This window comes from Aethalodelphis obliquidens, unplaced genomic scaffold (genome assembly GCF_003676395.1).
Source record: "Aethalodelphis obliquidens isolate GAN/ISIS:26980383/991018 unplaced genomic scaffold, ASM367639v1 scaffold44, whole genome shotgun sequence".
NCBI classification, from domain to species: domain Eukaryota; kingdom Metazoa; phylum Chordata; class Mammalia; order Artiodactyla; family Delphinidae; genus Aethalodelphis; species Aethalodelphis obliquidens.
The window spans coordinates 2,893,891-2,909,196 of NW_020837988.1; the positions used below are offsets into that span (position 1 = coordinate 2,893,891).

The 15,306-nt window shown below is 42.4% G+C and overlaps 1 protein-coding gene and 1 long non-coding RNA gene across 4 annotated transcripts in view; one reads left to right on the top strand and one right to left on the bottom strand.

Moving 5' to 3' along the window:
• Window positions 1-126: 126 nt before the first annotated feature.
• The window catches only part of LOC113606380 (uncharacterized), a 30,572-nt gene continuing 15,392 nt past the window's right edge, over window positions 127-15,306 (bottom strand). Inside the window, exons 2-3 of the long non-coding RNA XR_003427510.1 lie at window positions 1,445-1,541; window positions 127-180 (exon numbers count right to left, since the gene is read on the bottom strand). This is a non-coding gene — a long non-coding RNA (uncharacterized LOC113606380). The remainder of the gene's footprint in view (window positions 181-1,444; window positions 1,542-15,306) is intronic.
• Window positions 6,773-15,306, top strand: part of KCNJ16 (potassium inwardly rectifying channel subfamily J member 16) — a 30,098-nt gene continuing 21,564 nt past the window's right edge. For 2 of the 3 annotated variants that reach the window (XM_027080515.1, XM_027080517.1), the window contains exon 1: window positions 9,856-11,315. The gene's annotated coding sequence lies outside the window, so the exon portion shown is untranslated. Of the gene's footprint in view, window positions 6,971-9,855; window positions 11,316-15,306 lie in introns of those variants that run through there. The other variant, XM_027080516.1, reaches the window with a different exon arrangement.

The window sequence follows — 15,306 nt, forward strand, 5'->3', positions numbered from 1 at the left end:
TATGTTACTAAAGTGTAAAATAAAACTGCAGGGTTTCCATAACTGTGGTAGTCTACAACCGGAGGGCACACTAATAAACTTACTTGGCTAGGAAGAAGGGAAAATACTGAGCTATAAACGAGACTTACCACCGTGTGTAACATTCTTTTTTCAGAAGGTTATCATATCTGTTTACCAAATCTATATGTAGGTAAAAAATTAAAAGCTAGTTACTTCAGTGTTTACAGAGAACACACAGCTCTGACTAACTCTGTTTAGAATCTCTCGTCACATCACACTCACGATAAAGGCAGAATATGATACTCTAGCACTCCATAACCCTGGCAGTAACTGCGCCCATCACCCGAGGTCTAGTCCTAATGTCCCAGGGCTTTATGCAAAGAGATCTGACTGGGACTGGTGGTGTCTACTTCTGTCCAGCCTCAGCTGCCTCTCTGCACAGCAAGAAAGCTGTTCAATCATTTGCTCAAACATTTATTTTTTTAGGCTCCGCCTTGAATTTAATCACATACTTATCTTCCTGCCAAAGTATTTGTGCTGGTAAAACAGGGCAACTCGATCTAGGCAGAACCTGCTCTTTCTGCTTCTGTCCAAAGGGTCAGTGGTAGAAAGGCTGATGGCAGTGATTTTATAATTGAATGGGGTAATTGTTCTGAGGTTTTTGTTTTTCCCTTGAAAGAAAATGCTACAGGCTTGAAAGCTCTAAGATAAGGGGGAAAGTCTACGCAAAACACTGTGTGCCTTCTCACAGACCTTTAGCTAGTAGAAAACAGGTCATCTTTGTTACACTTTGGCTGGATAAAATCGACACATTATATGGGTAACTGAGGTCAGTAGAAACCCTTGGAGTTTATTTTCCCAGGTACTTTTCTTTTCTGGGCTGAATTATGGACCTAATTTAGGCTAATAGTGCTACTTACAGACTGAGTTGAATTCATTGGGTTCATTTATCATATTCATATGTTAAAGGCACTTAAAAGCCCAGAGCTGCCATTGTGAATGACCAAATTCTACAGTCTCTCTTCAACAATCTATGATTTATCTACCTAAATGACCAGGAAATGGATAAAGGACCGTGTAATTTTGCTAAATGTGTCAAACAGAGAAACTGAAAGATGGAAGTGTGATCTATTTCGTTTGCCTCGATGGCCAAAAATGTACCCAAAACCTTGTTCAGAAATATCGTTTAGCAGATTATGGCTACGGAAAAAAGACTCAAAGTCCTCGGCCAGGCAGGTCAAAGTTTTGCCGTTTGGGGCTTGGCCCTCTCTGCCACCATTTCTCTCTCCCACTTTACACCAATGCTGCGTCCTTTCCTCCCTTCTGAAGTATGTAAGTCCTCTCCCACTTAAGTCACCTATCTAAGCAGGTGTCTCAACGTTAGAGCCAAATCCACCTTTTACATGACGCTCTTCCAGATGGAATCAAGCAACAAGGCGCACACCCTCCTTTGAATTCATCCTGGTTTCTATTCCGTTTTCTGCTCATCAGCCGTCAGCCAGGACCGTTTCCCACTCATTTGACTGTTAGTCGAAACATACCTGAAATAAAAATACAATAGCAGTGATTATCTCCTGTTTGCTATAGCTAGTCCTCTAAACAGCTTACTAACTCCCTATGCACTGGCATTATGTCTTGTAAATCATAAATGTGCGAATAGCCTATTTGTTACCGACCTCTTTAATCAGTAGAAATTGGTAAGAGGCCCAATGAGGGATTCAGACAAGGCTTTGCGGGGACTTGTGCTGCAGCAGGAGGGGGCGAAAGCAAGTAATGCGTAACCTTGCTCCATCCCCCCGCGGGGGGGGGGGGGGGGGGGTGAGCTTAAACGGGGTAAGGGTGGAGGCGGGGCAGTGTGTTGGGCCGGAGTGGTTGGCTGAGGAGGTCTGACCACCCCCTTCACGGTGCTGCGTGCAGGGGTCCCGCGTGGCGCCGTGCTTTTGCTCCCGACACCTCACAGGGGGAGAGGTGACAGTTGCGTTTTGGCCTTTTTGTATCTTACTGGCCATAATTTGCCCCGACTGCGCATGCACGCAGTTATTTTTAGTCCGTCATAATTCCTTTGTAGCTTGTTGCTCAAGGAGACGTCTGTCCAGGTGCAAGCCCTGCAGCAGAGCGTCCCAGGTCCCAGCCTGTCTTCATAGTAATCACCTTGAACGTAGTAAAAAGGCCGGGGGGCGGGGACGGGTGGGCAAGGAACAGCATTTATGTCTTTGGGGCAAATAATCAAAAGTTAGGTTGAGGAATGATATATAATAAGATTTGCTCCTTAATAGGATAAATTGCAAACAAATTCAAAACAGGCAGCATTTATTTTGGGTTTTCCTTCTACTCTGTCCCTCACCCTGTCTCCCAGTTCACACACACACACACACACACACACACACACACACACACTCCTTCCGATGCTCTGATTTCCTCTCTTCTACTGGTTGCACGTCTTGTACTTTGCTTTAGCCCCGTGTAGGTCTTCACTTTCCTGCTATTCTCCAGGGAGGGCTGCTTTGCTCGGTGTTTGCCTGTTCCCTTGAATCATCCTGGATCCCGTACTCTGTGAAGAGCCACTTTCCCCTTATTTTAGCCTCTCATGTAATATTTACATTTAACTTGGGACTCTTGGGTGCATCGACTACACGGTGAATAACATAAATAAGTCAGGTGCTATGCTGGCCTGGGATGGGGGGAGGAGTTTTAATTTAGGCGAATTTAGGTTACTTATCCTGTTTCAGCAGAACCTCATTTATGGGCTAGGAAATCATTTATGGGCTAGGAAATACCAAAAGGTCTAAAATGTGGTCTGCATCACAAGTAAATACTCAGTGTTGCATCTGTGAATCGGAGAAAGTTGCAGAAGCCGAAAGAACGTAAGCTTCTAATAATTAGGGAAAGCATGTACTGTATGCACAGACACCCTCTAGATTGAGAGAAAGGGCTGGCAGAATATTCAACTGCCTGTACCCATCCACATGGTGCTTTGTGGTGCCTGTAAGGTGATGAGTCAGAGAAACAGAGCCGGCAGGAAAGGCAGGGAAAATGGTCAAATACTTCGACCCTCCTTTTTGTGACTAAAACCAGTTTGAACTGGTAGGTCTGACAAGGCTGAAGTTTATTACCCACTCTCCCCGCCTAGTTATCATTTAGAGCGAACGCTGAATGACAGCCCCAGCTTGTTCTCATTTAGGCGGTCTTCATTTCTGCAATATTTATTTGATGTCTATATAGAAACTTTTAAAGAGCAAAATGAGCCCTGCCCAAGTTTAGACAGTCATTTAGGGCCACTGGACCTTCAGTGGAGTGCCAATAATTTTGAAAGCCAGACGAACTGTTAGAAGTGGTTCAAACTTGGGTCAAGACTCCTTTGACCTGTTTCAGATTGATGACAATTCGGAATTTGTCATAGTCAGTCCTCTTTCCAGGTCATTGCAGAAAAGGTCTCACTGCTTGTGTCTCCTGCACACAGTCCGGTTTGGGGGGTTGTTTTCTTTGGAGAATGACATCATCTGTAATTAGTTCAAATTGGCTCTATTTCTTTGAGAAGTCTATTTTGCCTTTATTAACTGAGAAGTATGTGGTATTTGGTTTTAGAAGGTTTCAATTCTAATCCTGCCGATACCTTCTTTCATAACAAGACTTTGAGATAGTCTATCAGTATATTTAAATCTTATTTAAAAATTGCTAGGGACGTAAGTACCTATTTTATGGGTGGCTTAAGAATGAAAACAAATAACTTCTGTAAAACTGTTACCAAAGTCCTCCGTACTAATACGTACGTAGTATGTATTCAGTAAGTAATGGCTATGATTATAACATCAAAATAGTCGTTCATATTTCCAAAGGAACAATCATTTTTGTCTGATGTGATAACAGAGAACATTTGGAACAAAGATTTGGAAATTGCTGGTAACTTGTTAGTTTTTCAGATTACATTAGGTATCAGATAAACACGGCTATCTGACAATATATGCATTACATCCTATGGAGAATCAAGGCAATTGTCTTCATAATTCAGTTGATGTACACTTTCTGCTCTACCGAAAACCACGCCTCTCAGACCTGGAACGCTTTGGGATTAGGCAGGACTATGTTTTGGCCTCGGCGTTTTCAGTGGCCTCTACAGTTGAGCAGTTTAGAGCTAGTAACTTGGTTAAGGTTTTTGGATATAAACTTGCCTGTTTAGAGTGTCGAGCAATCTACATTTGAAATGTGTAATTCCAGAGGTGCGGTAAGGTACACGACCCAGCCAGCTGGAGAAAGTAGCATGTTCTTTATTTTCTCTTACATCCTATTACAGTCAAAGAAAGCATCTGACATGGTGAAATGCTCGCTTTGCAGACATGACGTGTGCAAGTTTAATTTGTGAATCAAACAAAGGAAAAATTCCTGGGCCTTTTACATGCATTTTTCTTAATGTGATCACTGAATCCGAGTTAGCCATTTAATCCTGAACGAGACATGACTTCACTGGGGTTTGTTCCCTGACTAAATCTCGGACTTCCACACCAGGACGTATCAATCGCTTACTCGCTCCTGTGCCCGTGTTGATGTCAGGGGCTTGTGTGAGGGCGGGGCCGGGGGAGGGGAGCCCTCCAGCAAATGTTTTCGGAACAAGTCTTTGTGGGAAGTTCACTGTTTTTGTCATAAAGGCCCTTTAGTGGTCAATCTGGAAACCACGAATGGAATGAGTTACCCTGTTGAAATTCTTAAATCAAAATGCACTGGTTTTCTTTGGGGAGTTTCACTAAAAATTAGAGGCACAGATCATTACATGCAAGTGGGAAGACCTAAGAGGAGCACCTGGAACACATTTACAGAATACGCGTCTTCCGTCAGATTCTTGAGGAAACGTTCCTAAGGACGAGCCCTCAGTGCAGGCCCACGTAACATAGTTTTTAACTTCCCTACGGTTGACTATTTCAAATGTTTTCAACTCTCTTTCAGTCTCTGATCCTGTCTCTGTACCCACCATCCCCTTATTGAACCAAGAAATAAAATCACCAGTTTCTCGCCATCCCACCTGTTGACCTGATTACAGCCGTACCCATCCTTCCCTTGGAATCATACTCGACTCTTCCCACCCTTCCCTTTACTCTGCAGCTCCTTTCCCTTTTCCCTCCCTCCCTCCCTGATGGATTTCTGCTTCTTGTGGATTCAGACTCCCAAGTACCTCTTGAATCTGTTCCCTTTGCTTTATTCCCCCAGGTTATGCAATATCTTCCTCACTTCCCTCCCTATTAGTTGTCTGGCCAATCCATTCTCACCACCGCTGCCAGAACACATGCTCTTAAATTCTAATCAGATTGTCCTACTTCCCTGATCAAAGCCCTTTAATCCTGCCTGAGAATAACTGGAATTCTTGAACCTGACTTACCAGATGTGGCTCTCACCACTCCAGCTCTCTCATACTTTGCCCCATCCTAGATCCCGCCTTCAAGCCAAATAAACACTTTAATTTTTCTTGTAACCCCTATTGGGCGCTAACATGGTTTGTCTCCACCAGTTGCATTCAGTATGAGTAGAAGAAGGGTGTAAATTACACTGTTGGGGAAAAATGACTCACAAGTAACAACTGCAGCGTGGATTCCCTAAAGAACGATCACAAGCATACCCGTGGCTTTGAAGAAAGTAGAGTCTATCCAAGAGTGAAGAAGGCTACCCATGAAAAGAAGTGTATTCATTTGCAGAGTTTTAAGTTGAATTTTCATAGAGTTTCCTTAATGCACGAGAAGGACTCCACAAAGGCTTACTGAATCACAGGGAAACGTTTAAAACTTTGAATCATTTTTTGCACTGTCCCTCTCAACAAGCCAGCCGTTTTGAAGCCAGTTTCTTTTTCGTTCCATTAAAAAAATGACAACTTTAATTAAGACTTCGTGGTATATAAGAATTGCTTAGTGAAATATATATATATATATATATATATATATAGTTTAACGTATATCAGCTTTGCCCAATTTTCTTTCCAGTACAGACACTAAAGACCAGCTTTCTCTTTCCTGACCTAAATGTTAGAAGCTAGAGGCCCTTTCGGTGACTTTGTCTTTCTTCACCTCCCTACTCTCATTCCCAGTAGTTGCGAAGTTGAATTTTGATGAAATTGGATCTTTGAAGTGGAATTTTGAGTGGAATCTGGACAGATTCTGGGCTGGTCAAACAGCACCTCAATAACTGTGAATTAAGATAGGTCGCATTTTAAAAGGGAGAATCAGAGAAGAATCAGGATATTGAGCAAATCCTAAAACATGGATTGTGACCCAGGGGTGTGCGGGAGCAGACTTGTGTCAGCTCCCAGGAGCCAGCTGTTCACCCCTTACCACCTCCACGTTCTGGTACAGCCCATCAGAGCCTGGACATCAGCCAGGGTGTCAGTTTATACCATAGAAATTGGCAAACTCTTTACAAAACAGAAATAGAGTCACAGATGTAGAAAACAAACTTATGGATACCAAAGGCAAAAGTGGGGGGGGGATAAATTAGGAGTTTGGGATTGACATGTACACACCACTAGGTATAAAATAGATAGCTAATGAGGACCTACTGCATAGCACAGGAAACTCTACTCAATATTCTGTAATAACCTATGTGGGAAAAGGATCTGAAAAAGAGTGGATATATGTATATGTATAACTGAATCACTTTGCTGCACACTAGAAACTAACATGACATTGTAAATCAACTATACTCTAATTAAAAATTAAGAAAAAAAAAGAAATTGGCAAACTCTGCAATCAGTCCTTTTTTTCCCTCAGAGAACCCGTGATGAAAATTTGCTAGCACGCAACTGCTTATGAATAAGCTAAGCGTCCCAGCAGCCCTGGTTTGACACCTGCTGTCTCGGTGACTCATCGTTCTAGCATTTGTCCCAACACTCTGCACCCTTCAAAGTGACAAGTTAACTCATCACTCTGCAGACCAGGAACTAGGAGGCTTTGGAGGGTTTTCCCTGGAGGAAGTGAAGCCCGGGACTTGGAAGGTAAGAAGTAACTAGGAGATTCTGGTCTTCTTTTGTCTGAAGAACTGGCTGTTGGAAGTAAGACGTGACTTGTTTTGCAGAGGGACAGCAGGGGGACAGGAAAATCCTGTGAGAGCTACGGAAGACATTTTTATCTGAGTTTAAGGAAGGACTTCCTCATTGAGAGAGTTGAGTCATCATAAAATAGGAACAGAACACGTGAGGGTCACTGAGTTCCCTGTCAATGAAAATGTCCCAGCAGAGACCGAGGGCCACCTTGAGGGGCTGTCATACCAGGGCTCAGGCAAGGACGTCTTGCTGTGCTCGTGCCCTTCTGAGCCTTTGAGGTGACAGACACGGCCACTGCGGCGATTCTCACAGGGTCTTTGCTCAGTAATGTGTGTATTCGGTAGATGGTACAACCACCAGCCGGAGAAGTGATTCATTCCAGTTCAGAAAATAATGATCCAAGCAGAAATGTTTATGATGCCTTTTTGATAAGCTTTAAAATGGAACAATGATCGCTCATTTGAGAGGAAGCCCACGCTAACCAATTGACCACTGATTGATTTCTGAGTCCACATTTGGACATCTATTAAGATTGTCCACTCCACTTTGGCACAGTTTGGCCAAAGAGAGGAAAATAAGTAAGTTTCCCACAGCTTAGGAACATAGGTAGCGGGAGAGACTTTCGTAAGTGGCGGGAGAGGCCCTGTTTCGAGTGAGAACTTCAGATACTTCCTCTGTCGCCTATGGTCACCGGGCAGTTGGAATAACAGGAAGCCCTCCGGCCAGCAATAGTGGCTCCTCTGAAGTTTGTTTGGGTCTATCCAAAGGCACGGTTTCAGCAGGGGCTAAGGCTACACCAAACAACTTAGAATTTCCCCTTGAGTATGGAAAATTATGTTAACATAAACAATTCTGTCCATTACCTAGTGTCTACAATGTACCATAGAAAGGTCTAACTTTTTTTTTCTATTTCAAATTACTCTATTAAATTAGCCAGTTTGATTATCTTATAGATCACCATAAGAATAGTCATATAGTTTTTCCCTAAGCGCGATGCCTTCCATTTTACACACTTTTACTCTTACCTGACACTTTGCCCGTTCCTTCAGCCATTTTTCGTTTGACTTTTCACCAGCCAGAAATCATCCTCCAGCCCACATGTGTGTCTCTTTGTGTTCTCCCATCAGACTGTTATTTAACGGCGTTGAAAGGGCAAGTATTATTGTCTGATGCTTTTATAAGTGCTTTACGAATATTCATTTATTGCTTCTGCTGAGAGCTATACCGAATGGTGTTCTTATTATCATTCTTTTACCGAGGCACCGCGAGAGTCAGGCTTCTAATCAGCAGAGTGTCTCCCACCGCAGTTCGTAATCACTATGTTGCCTCGCACTTTAAAGATAAGAAATTGAACCCATCTTAACGCGATTCTCTGAAAAACCAATGCGGACACTTAATGCCTCAATGGAAATGTGCTTTCTCTCTACCTGTTTTCCTGAAGTCCAGCCTTCTTATGAATGGATATTTTCCTAAGCACAGAGCTGTGTTAACGTCGAGTTCCAAACACTGCATCCTTTTATATACAATTTACATATGTATCTTCTCCTTAAAGGATCCACCTTTATTGTGTTTTAGGAAAGAAATCATATTTACGTATTTTGTGAATCCTTATTCTATTATGGATTCCACTAACCGAGAGTAAAACTCGTCTACCTGGTTCTTTGAGGCTAGGAGAGCAGTTCTCAACCAGGGCTGATTTTGTCACCCAGGGGACACTTGACAGTGTCTGGACACATTGCTGGCTGTCAGTATGGGGGTTGGGGTCATGTGGCATCTCGTGGGAAGAGTTTAGGGTTGTTGCTAAACACCCTATAAGCCCAGAACATCCACAAAAAAGAATTATCTGGCCCCAAATACCAAGGCTGAACATCCCAGGTCTAGGGTATCCTGTGCATTTAAAGTGATTCTGTTGAGGACAATGTATGCCCCTCCTCAACTGTACTATAAAAGCTGCAGAAAACTCTGTGCATATGCGACTACACCTATTAACGGGTCTCTCATTAACGTATCAGTCTGTCATTAAGTAGATTCTCAACTGATATGTCTCATATTTTATTTGCTCTTCTCACAAATCTGAATGGTTTAGAAAGAACTCAGATTCATAACGTAGTCTGAAAACGAATATAACTCTTAAGGAAAATGGTGATAATAGCAGATTTCTTTAGTACTTGTTATTCACTCACTCATTCATTCATTCTTTTTTTTTCAAGAAATAACTATTAAGCATAAACTGTACACCAGGCAATGTTATAGGTGAACAAGTAGTTTAGGAGTAGGCTATGATTAATTTGTAGATTAAAGTTAGGATTATTTTAATGTGTACTGAGAAGTTATTAGTATGGGTTTTATATCTTCTATAGTTTATGTTGTTCTACACAATTACAGAAACAATGTTTTATTTACGATGAAATTAAGCCAAGTATTTTGCATAATGTAGGAAAAAAATGGGAGACAAAATGATTTTTAGAAAGTTGATTATTCGCTTTTCACCCAGTTAGTTGAATTGGTGGTTGGTAACATAACATGCACAAAGCAGACACAGCTGTTGGTCCAATACAAGTATTCCACGCGCTCCTCATGATTTTGTAATGAAACCAGGAGACCAAACAGGACACCTTCTTCAAGTCTCCCAAAAGAAGTACTTATTTTTAATAAAAACGACACACAAGAATCCTTGTAGGACATTTACTTAATTTAAAAGTTAAGAAGGGCTTCCATGGTGGCGCAGTGGTTGAGAGTCCGCCTGACGATGCAGGGGACGCGGGTTCGTGCCCCGGTCCGGGAAGATCCCACATGCTGCGGAGCGGCTGGGCCCGTGAGCCATGGCCGCTGAGCCTGAGTGTCCAGAGCCTGTGCTCCGCAACGGGAGAGGCCACAACAGTGAGAGGCCCGCGTACCATAAAAAAAAAATTAAATTAAGAAGTTGGCAAAATCTTCCATGACAAACCGTACATCCCTCATATTAAAGCAAAACAAAAAACTGCCTCCCTGAGAAATAAACCCCCCTTGAGCCCCATATTCCTTCCCATCCATCAGCCCATTTTTCTACTCCATTTGACAGCAGGACTCCTTACAAAGGGGATACATGTTTTCTCCACTTCCTCTCACCCTGTTCCCACTTGTTCCTGATCTAATCAGGCATTTGTCTCCAGAGCTCTACTGAGACATCTCTCGTCAAGCCGCCGGTGACGTCACATGGCCACATCCAACAGTTAGTTCTTAGTCCTCATCTTGACCTCTCCTTAATCTCCGACACAGAGGATCACTCCCTTTTTCTTGCCATCTTTTCTTCACCTCCTGCCACATCTCGTGGTTTTCTCTCTACTTGAAGAAATTCTCCTTTTCAGTCTCCTTCACTGGCTCATCCAGTTAACCACAATAAAACCTCAACCACTGAGTTCCCCACTTCAAAATTCCTTCTCTCCTGGTTTCATCATCTTAGTAATTGGTACCAGCATCCAATCAATTTCTTAGAAATGTCCACATTTTCATGACCAGTTCATTCCAAATTATAAGACTTCCCAATAGGTGAAAAGTGGATATTGAGTAAGAAACTTATTCTCTCCCATATCCCAAACTTAGAACAAACAAGCCAGAAAATGAAACGGGCTTCTCAGAAAAATATCTAAACCTTGTCCTTGAAACCACTACTGGGCCTGTCAGTGGTCTTCAAGGGGCACACATTTCTTTGGAACCCAAATGAAATACTGTTCGCCTTAGGTGTACGATTACATAGACAGGGTGTGTTTGCAGAGAAAAATCTTTACAGTGACAGTCTAGGGCACCTACACTTAAGAAGAACACACTTGGAAGACGTTGTTCAAGTCCTGGAGGTGTTAGTGAGAAAAAAAATCCAGCCTCTGGGACGGTGAGAAGTTTAGGGGCAACTTTCGGCCATTTTGTGATTTGGGGAGGGCCTTGTTGAATAAGTTCAAAAAACAAAGGTATAGATGGGCAGGAAGGGAGGCTCTTTCTTCCTGATTCTTGTTTTCTGGAAGCCACCACTGGCAAGACTATCTCCTACGGGTAGGCATGGGAACAAGTTAAAGAAAGTGTTGATTCTCTAGAGGCAAGCGGAGATCTCAGCGGCCTTTGTATGTGGTGAATGTGTCCGGAAAGGCAAAGAAGAGCGAGATTCTCCCGTGGGTTTTCTCATCTCCATGGCGGTGGGTGCTGACAGCTTGAGAGCGAGCTCGGAGGAGCAGAGAGAAAGGAGCCCTGGACGTCCAGTTGCCGTGCTCTTACACGACGCAAAGGACACGGGGGTCTGAGCTGAACTTCATCATCCGTAACTAAGGTGAGACCATCTAGTGGGTTACTAAGTGATCCAAGCCTGAAAGCATTGCTCTCTTGCTCGATCTTTTTTGGGCGTATGCCTGCTAGTAGGACCCTTATGATGCTTCCTTGGGCTACATAGTGTGATTGATTGCTGTACGGTCTATGGCTGGGAATAGTCTTTCTTTCCTTCATATAATCTCTGGGGAGTGCTGAATCGAACAGATTAAGAATGCAAGTGCCTTTTATAGATCAGGGAAGTAACCATTAGAAACAGAGAGACAGACTTAAAAGCATGATGACTTATCCAACCGAACGTGACTTATTGATGCCGTGGGGCAATGTGGAAAAGGATGAGTCTTTAATTTCCTGTGGAAATAGTCATTCATCAAACCCTCCTTTTGTGTGTCTTCGTCACTCTTCCACTGTTCCAAAGTGGCAACAAAGTGGCACTGAAGATCTGAAACTGTGTGATAAGAAGTGTTGTCATTGACCTGTCATTAATGACGTCTTGACAACTAAAAATATAGAGAGAAATACTGTGAAGACGCATTAGAAAAGAAAAACTGCTAAAAGGTAACTTCAGTAAATAGTGAGCTCCTCAGGCTTTGACGTCTGATTAGGTGGAAAAGCACTGGGCTTTTTAACTTTTAATGTTTTTCTTCTACTCACTGTCTTTTGGTTTGCAATCTGGGGCGTTGCCAGGGAGTCATTAACATCGGTTAACACCCCATGGCTTGAGAGTTCATTTCTCTGGTGAAAGGAGCAGAGGTTGAGATAATCCAACTTGTCTACCTGGAAATTCCAACATTGCATAGATGCAGGGCCGTGGGTTTAACCATAAATATGTCTTATTTACGAAACTCTTTAAGCTTTTCTTTCTTTTTTTTTTTTTTTGCAGTTTACAAGGCTAGTTTAATTGTAATGCCTAAAACAAACAAAGATTAAACACAAAACATTAAGATTAGAGGCCAATTTAAATTTTGCTATATAATAAAAGAAACTTTAGAAATTGCAAATTAAATCTGCCAGTGGTTACGTCTACCCAAGAATGTAAGGATAATATACATTAGAAAAATCTATCGATACAGGTAATATATGAACACATTCAAGGAAAAAAGTGATCTTCTCAGTATGATGTATCCAGTAGATGCAGAAAGCTCATTAAATAAAATTTGAAGCTTATTCATAATTTTAAAAAGTCATTAACAAAATAGACAAGAAAAGTATATACCAGAAATGCAGCAAATACCATATTTATTTAAGCTTTTCTTTTTAAAAGCCCTTCCCCCTCCTTCTTTAACTTCCCATGAGCCTTGAAATCATTTGGAGAATTCCCAGGGAGCTAGGGGAACATCCCTAGAGGTTCTGAAAGCCCGTAATCCTGAAGCTGGAGTTCACATGGGCTGCTTACACCAGCGTGACCTTCCCAAGTGACTTAGCTTCTCTCTGCCGTCTTTTCAAAAGCCTTTCATAATCTCGCTCTCTTAGATATCATTTAATCTCCTTCGATTTAATCTCCCTCGATGTGGTACCTGGCACACAGTGAGCACACGCTCAATGGAGACAATTCTTATTAGCTCCATTTTAGAGAGGAGGGAAACGCCGATACAGACGGTGATCGTCGGTTAATAGCTAAGCTTAAAGTAATATCTCAAATGGCTCGACTCCAGGGAACGTACATCTTGTTCTCAGGTTTGAGAACATACGTGTCCATTGCACTTTTGCAATTAGGATGACGGAAAACTCATGATATCAGAGGTAGCTCTGGCAACTTACACCAGCCTTGACCCTCTTCTTCTTCTTTTTTTTTTTTTTTGGTCTTTCTTATTAGCTGTATTAAGGTATAGTTTACATACAATAAAACTCAGACATTTTAAGTGTACAGTTTGATGGACTTTGACAAGTGTATAAGGCATGTAACCAACACCACAATAAAGATACACATCACTTCCATCACACCAGAAAGGTCCTCATGCCCTTTTGCTGTCAGCTTCTTTCCCTCACCTCTAGCCCCAAGAAACCACTGATCTGCTTTTTTATCACATACTATGGGCTTCTCTAGAATTTGACCCGCTTCTGACATGGTTTTCTGAGCAGCAGTCTTCCACTTTCAGCTTCCAGACACCCACATTCCATCCCTGGACCTCGCCTCTCTGATGAGGCCAATCTCCCCAGCGATGCGGCCGAGGTCCAGGAAGGTATGTGGGATGGGCTGGCATCAGGGTGATGAGGGTCAAGAAGCGAGTCCAGGCCGAGGGCGTGCTTTTGTGCGTACGCGGTCTAATAAAGACAAATCAGTCATTTCACATTCTGATCTTTTAAAAAATCAGAACATCTGCCCCATCACGTTCACCATGGCTGCTTCAAGTCAGCCAAGGCAAAGTTCCTGGTTTTGTCCAGGTGAAAACTACTGACATTTATGGGACATCTACCATTTTATAATGCTATCTGATTTCATTCTCTTAATTACCCTTTTAAAGGGACGGGGATCAAAAACGTAAAATAACTGGTTGGAATTCACATAGGTAAGTGGTAGACATGAGATTCCAACAGAAATCAGTCTGCCTCCAAAAATCAAACATAAATGATGTAGGTTAAGGTACTATTTTGTTTGCATTATGTAAATAATATAAATGGAATAACAGGTTGTGAAGAGAACCTGATAAGACCTTTCTGAGACCCAGACCATCAAAACCTGAATTTGGCTCACCTGCAAGGAATAGTATGTCTGACCTCACAGCGGGATTCAGGGACAGCCTGGAACACAAGAGTAACCGATCCGGAAGCATCTCTGGCCCTTGGAAACTTCCCTGTCAGCCATTATTCTGGGCTTTCCCTAATTTTTCTCTTAAGAAAATCCATGATCCTGCCCGAGATTTTTTTTTTCTTTTAATTTAGGGCATACACAGAAATACAAAATGAAAATAAAAGCAGATCAACTAAAATACAACGTTGATGCAATGAACAAAGGCACAAATAATACCAGAACATGGGTCAGTGTGAGCTTTTCTCTCGGCATGAAAATGTGGCTCACAATTATTAAAATTAAAAAGCAGACCCAAGTGTTTTTGCTTTAACGAGAAGATGAGGTCTTTCTGACACTTTATTTTTAATCCTCTTGGACAATCTTTCACCATTGTTCATTTCATAAAATTGGAGGAAATGCTATTTAGTGGTTAATGAAAAATAACATAAAACCTTTCAATCTTTGTATAAAAAGAAGCCTTCAGAATTACTTAGCTCAACCTCCTAACAAATTCAGGACATTCTTCTCTATATATCCTGCAAGCTGGTCCTCCAGATTCTGAGTCAGTAGTCTTCATCTTCACCAGATCGTTAGAGACACTAACAATAAAAACATTCTTCTCCATACAGAGATTAACTCCACTCCCCTGTAAACTCCATACACAGATCCTGGTTCACACCTCTGTGGCATCACCCAGCAGGGTCCCTTTCTCTACTGCACAAATTTAGATGTCCCCTCTCTGCACGTCTGGGTGTGAACTCCTTGAGCAGGGTCATGTTTTCATTATCTCAGCACATCTAGTTCAAGTTCGGGGACGATCGTTGGTGCTCAGTAGGGTTTTGAATACACGAGTGGATACTTTCTTGAGTATCTCCTCCTTCAGTTCTTAGTTTTCACTATTATAGTAACTTCTCCCGAAAAGCAAAATACCCAGAATTGAACATTATCTTCAGATATGGAATCTCTCCAATTACACAAACTTTTATTACTTTCATGGGGAGTTGTGTGTGGATGAAAAACTAGTTTTTCAAGACTCTTGGCCTTGATTTTCTGGGAAAGTTAGATTTTTTTCAGCTCAGTGGCCACCGCCCCCCCCCCCCGCACACTGCTCCTCTCCGCTGGCCTTCTGAGCTTGACATTGATCCGCGTTTAGTGGAATCATCTGCCTAGATTTCCCTGCTGTGAATTTTCCCAGTCCCTACCTAGGGCTTAGGGGACTGTACCCCACAGGCACGCCCCTCTGCTGCCGGTTCTGAGGTGGGTC